Raw genomic sequence first — 6,000 nt, forward strand, 5'->3', positions numbered from 1 at the left:
AACCCAGCAGACTCTAAAGGGCCAGGGTTGATAACGACCTGTTGGAAATGTCGTCAAAAACATGTGTCTGGAGTCCTTTAAGGAAATTAATAAAAGAAGACTCAAGTTTAATAATACATATAGGAAAAGATGAACAACGAAAGTGGCATAAATACGTGATGCTGACGGAGAGAAAGGAAAGCCAGTGAGCAAAGCAAACCATCATAAAAGTATAGAATTAAGTAATAAAGGTATAAGATAAAACGACCAAGGGACTAGAACATTTATTGCTTAAAAAGATTAATGTATATCTTCATTAGGAGGCACCCATAATATGTTCTCCCTTTGTGAATTCAAGCTACGGGCTTTTGTCTTACATGCGGGTCTGTTGTGACATCTAGTGGTAAAACACGCATGCTAACTTATGTGTTTGCATGTGACACATCATGTTTGCCTGTAAAAGAGCTAATGAAGGATAACCTCTCATGGTATCAAGCTAGTCAAAAGCATTTTCTCCTCTGTAGCCTCCCTGCTCCCCTCAGTAGTGCTAGGTGCTGCAAAATCTGACCTATCAGATTTCAAATTCAATTTTGGTTTCTGTTGTCCATTTTATAGTGTAATGTGCTTATATTGTATACATTATGTCTATGAGATGCCATTACAAAAAATAAACCTGAAAAATGCTTCAATTCTGCATTCAAGCTTCAAAAGCCAGACTTTATGGCATACACTGGTCAGTCCAGGAATGCACAACCTCCAAATGTGGGCGGAATCTCCAGAAGGGGGCGGGGTTACTTCAAAGGGGGCGTCACTTCCACTCAACTAACACTTTCCCTAACCTTAAAGGAATAGTTCACCCAAAGTGAAAATTCTCTCATCATTTACTCACCCTCATGCCATCCCAGATGTGTATGACTTTCTTCTGCAGAACACAAATAAAGATATTTATAAAAATATCTCGGCTCCAAATCCAGGGCGTTCTGAGTGACTCCAGTCAGGCATCCTAAGCAACCAATTGGCCCAGTTGCTAGGGTGGGTAAAGTCACGTTGGGTTAACCTCTTCGTGGTCGCTATAATGTGGTTCTCGATGGGGCGTGTGGTGAGTTGTGCATGGATGCACAAGAAGATAAAGAATATATTATATTTCATATATTATTTTTGTTATGTTTATTGTTTAATTGCATAATTTGTACTATTTACAAGTGTTTTCACTGATTTGTTGAACACGTGATAAATCCGGTACTGTCTTTTTAACAAAACCATTTTTTCTGTAAAGAGTTTGTTAATGAGAGAGGACTCAAATTGATTTATCTCATCTGTGCCATGATTGATTAGATTTAAATGTTTATTTTTTGTTGTTTTTGATCAGCAACTGTAGACTGTAGAGAATAGAAAGGGTATTACAAGAGACATTATTCAATGACAAATGGAATAATGTGGATCTCGTCTTTGGACACACATTACACGGAACAACTTTTACTCTCAACACGCAGTGAAAGGATCTCGCTGCTGAGTACTCCACCACTATACTAAACAATTACTGGTGAGTGAAATGTAAACATTTACTAGCCAGTTGCCAAATATATACATTTTATTCGCATAGTGTAAAATTTGGTAGCAAATGGAGGGTTGAGCATGGAGTAAAAGATCGATCTTGGGATTTTAAAACCAAGATCGTTCAAATGAAGATCATTCATTGGAAAATCGACATTTTTACCCACCCCTTATAAACTGGAAATGAAATAATGAGCTGTAGACAAATGGTTTCACATTAAGAAATAAGAATCAGATAGGGTTTTATCTTTTAATGGGCTGTCACGTGCTGTGATGTTTTGATCTAGCTTGCTTGTGGCTTTACCCTCAGTCCACATTTCAAAAGCAAAATAATAAAGTTACAAAGAATAAAACTGGCTACATTTTGACTTCAGGTCTCAAATAAAGAAAACAAAATGGCAAAACATTTTATATGAATAGCTAACTGTCACAATACTGGTAATTAGTTTTCTTATAAACAGATTGTAATAGTCCAACTATCAGCATCTGTGATCTGGGGATTACCTCAACCAGACTGAAGCAATTGTGTTCCACTAACAATACACATGCACAGTGTTATACTGTAGCAAGTGCAGTGAGTTGGACAGGATGTGTCCTCTCTCTGCTTTGTTTCCACAGCTGGCTCAGGGAGGTCTGTAGAGAGTGATTAGGCTTCGCAGTGATAAGACTTGCTGATTATCTCAAATAATGAGTGTGATGTCATACAACTGAATAAGGGTTTACAGAGCTGGAGAGGGTTATAGAATTTCAGGATGTTTGTTATTTATCCATAAGTATGTAGCTCAGATTCAATTTATTCCTAAAGACATACAGTATTGCATACTGTAGAGTTTTTAAAGATACCTGAAGAAGGGTCATATTATTTTGGTGTTTATTTGTGCTGTAACATGATGGAGTATACAATACAATAATAACATCAACTAAATGTTAAATTTGCTTTCAAAAAAGTCAGTCAGTGAATTAGCATCTAAAAAAACACTCAAAACTAAATCAGAAACCAAACAAACCCAAAACAAAATTGGCCTCATATAATTTTGTTTACAATATTGTCAGCTTATTCCATACATTTTCAAACATAGTCTAATTTCTTTATTTTATTATGGTTTGGTAAAATTTTTCATGGCACATAAGTATTTTGCTGCCAACGTGAAGTCACGTGTGCCAAGCTTTTCTCTACAACTTGAGATTTGCCAAATCATCAAGTCCTTCTTCCAAATAGGGCTATGCGAGGCAGTTTTATCGCAGTGAGAAGCCTCACTCTGTGAGAAGCGGATTTCTGAAACATAGGATGGAAGGGGTAGAGATAGGGTTGGGTTATACCTTCTCTGAGTGCACCCACTCAGGATACAACTCACGGTAGTTACCAGTTAGGATTTCGCAAGCTGTCAGAAAACATCATTGGCAGCAAAGCGCTGTCATCATTGGGATTGGCTTCGTGTTAAATATTTTTCCAGAAATGAGCCCATTTACAGGCACAACAGTACGCTGATAACTCACAAAAATCATCTTATTTAAAAAATCTGACAATGAAAAAAGTATTTACATGAGATTTGAAATAATTGAGTTATTCTCTACTTTTGACATCAAACTGTAAAGAGGAATGTGCACAACACTTGCGAACATGACCTTATGTGAACATGACCTTACCCTGTAGGAAAGCTGTTTAATGCGTTTACAGGACCACACACATTGTCAGCTTATTAAGCATAATCAGTGTAATTACAATGGAAGTGAATGGGGCAAATTTTTGTAGGGTTTAAAAATCAGAAATGTGAAGCTTTTAATTTTATAAAAGCACTTACATTAATTCTTCTATTAAAACTGATATATTATTTGAGCTGTAAACTTATTTAAATCATAATTTTTATGGTAGTTTTAGGGTAGTTTAACTTTGAAAAGAAAAGGTTTGCAAGCATTTTTTTGTCATACCAAAATAATGTTTACATGCATTCTGTTTATGTCTTTTGGCTATAATTTTGAAACAGTGAGTATTTTAACGTTTCTGGATTGGCCCCATTCACTTCCATTTTAAGTGCCTCACTGGAACCCAGATTTGAGCCTTTTTTAAAGGAGGGATAAGCAGACATTTTTTTGTGGTAATCAACATTATTCCACAAATGCTTTCGACTGAGCTTAACTTGTATTGAGCCCAGAATATTCCTTTAAGTCTTTAAGCAACAATCAATGTGAGCGTTCCCATTCGTCGTAACATTTAGATCCTGACCATCTATAATTTAGACATTACGACAGATGTGGCATCAGTGACGTCAAATACCATTGGTTTGGTTCTCTTGAGTGATGTGACTGTCTGCGACATTCTAATGTTTGGATGTATATTTTTTAACGAGATGAAACTGCCTTCACGCACAGGCGCCGATCCTGTGGGTGCTCGGGCGCTTGAGCACCCACGGGAATGGCCGAGCATTCACGGAAAAACACGAGATATCCCCCATTAATTTTCTCCATATTTTCTCGCATTAAAAAAATAAATAAAAAAATTAATAAATATTTCTCAGCCTTGACCCAAACCAGAAAGCTTTATTATTGATTAATGACATTAAAACATTATTTGATTAGAAGCAAATCATTTTCAAAAAAAATAAAATAAAATAAATAAATAAATAAAAAATAAATAAAAAAAATAAAATAAAATAAAAAGCAATTGGTAACGGGAACTACTCTGATTGGTGGATCTCACTCAGGGATCGCGGTTCCGGCGGGAGATCTGGACCCAGAAGGTTTTACGAGACACAACTGCAGATTGAACTCTTTAATAATGAATTCATCAAGCACACGCCGCACTGAGAAAAAAAAAAAAAACGTTGTAACTGAGCAGACTGAGCATGCACAATCTTATATTCCTTCCTATTACTTAGGATAAAAAAAATATTATAGTTAATAGGCATTTGTTGCGTGTGTAGAAGTGTTTGTGCACACACCGTGCTTAGCTTTTTGCCAGGGGGGCACCCACGGGCGGAAACACAAATCGATGCCTTTGCTTCACGTAGAGGAAGTTTTTCAGTGATTAAAAACCTTCAGTTTCACTCTCTTCCTCACATGGAGCTATGGTCTGACTTTGGCGATTTACTGGTCAAGAAACTATATTTACCGGCTAACGGAAACCCTGGACTACAGTGGACTCTCTTGGCTGCTGAGTCCAGGTGTACCGGAAGTAGTAGCTCTCAGGTTGTCAGTTCCATGAGTGTGAGCTGTTAGTATCCCACGTCACATTCCACTCATCCACACAGCTGTGTTTGAGAAAAACAATGTTGGATGGAAAAGACAAACAAACTAATGAAGAGACAATAGCCCACCCCCACACCATTACACATACACACTCTTTTTCTTTTTTTTTTTCTTTTTTTTTGTTGTTGTTGTCCTTTTGTAGCAAAGACAGATCTGTTATTGCACATACCTTTGTTTGATTCAGGTTCACTGACTATACTAGGCATTAGACAATGAAGAGAATTCAAACTCATTTCTAATTCGTGTTTTTCAGCTGTTTTTTCCCTTGAGTGAAGTTTCTGTGTGTTAGTTGGCCTTAGCCTTGAGAAACCATCTTTGTATTGGCAGTGTGTGAAAGGTGAGGTAATCGCTGTCAAGCACAATTTATTCGCCATTAACACTAATTACATATGTGGGTTAACTCTTACGAGACAAAGAGGGCTCATTGTTTGAGAAAGACATTTTAAGGATCTCTGCGAGTTTTGAGGACTGAAACCAGTTCTATTTGGGCATAAATGGGCTGGATAACAAAAGATTTTTGCAAATGCGACAGCAGGGAATTTGAATATGATGTGAGTGTGAGACTATTGCATTGATTTCTATGGACTAGCTTTGTTATGGATGAATGATTCAATTGTTTGTTACAAGAACAAGATTTCCAGGAAAATTTGAAAAACTTCTTGACATCCATAGACTAACCTGTAATTTATGTCAAAAGAAATGGCCTTTTACTGGTCGAAGCATTGTCGGTGTATGTGTGCACATGTGAGATGAATGAGCAAATTTTTCTTCCTATTTTTGTTTATGTGCTAGTGTGTGTGTGATGCTGCATCGTTTGGGTTACAAGCTTGTGAATAGATTTTGGAGGAAGGAAAGTTGATTTCCTTGTCCTGTGCAGATCCAGGGAAACAGGATGTTTGTATGATGACCACATGAATGCTTAGTGAAATGATAAAAGGTGACACTCACTCTTATGTATGTTTGGTAGGTCTACAATCTAATGTATGAAGCCCGGATGCCCTTCAGGATGTTTTTGTGTGTGTGTTTTCTTTATCTCTTTCTCATACGTCATGTAGCTTATTTGCTTTTTGTGCGTTTGCATGGATGAAATGGATGAAGACTTGGGGTTCAAATTGATCCACTGATGTACACACAGTAGCTGGGTTTCCATCGAAATGTTTCCAATTTTTTTAAGCACATTTATAAAAATTAGACTAAAGAAAATATGAATCATTGCGTGTT

The sequence above is a fragment of the Myxocyprinus asiaticus genome, chromosome 19 (genome assembly GCF_019703515.2).
Source record: "Myxocyprinus asiaticus isolate MX2 ecotype Aquarium Trade chromosome 19, UBuf_Myxa_2, whole genome shotgun sequence".
Taxonomy (NCBI): domain Eukaryota; kingdom Metazoa; phylum Chordata; class Actinopteri; order Cypriniformes; family Catostomidae; genus Myxocyprinus; species Myxocyprinus asiaticus.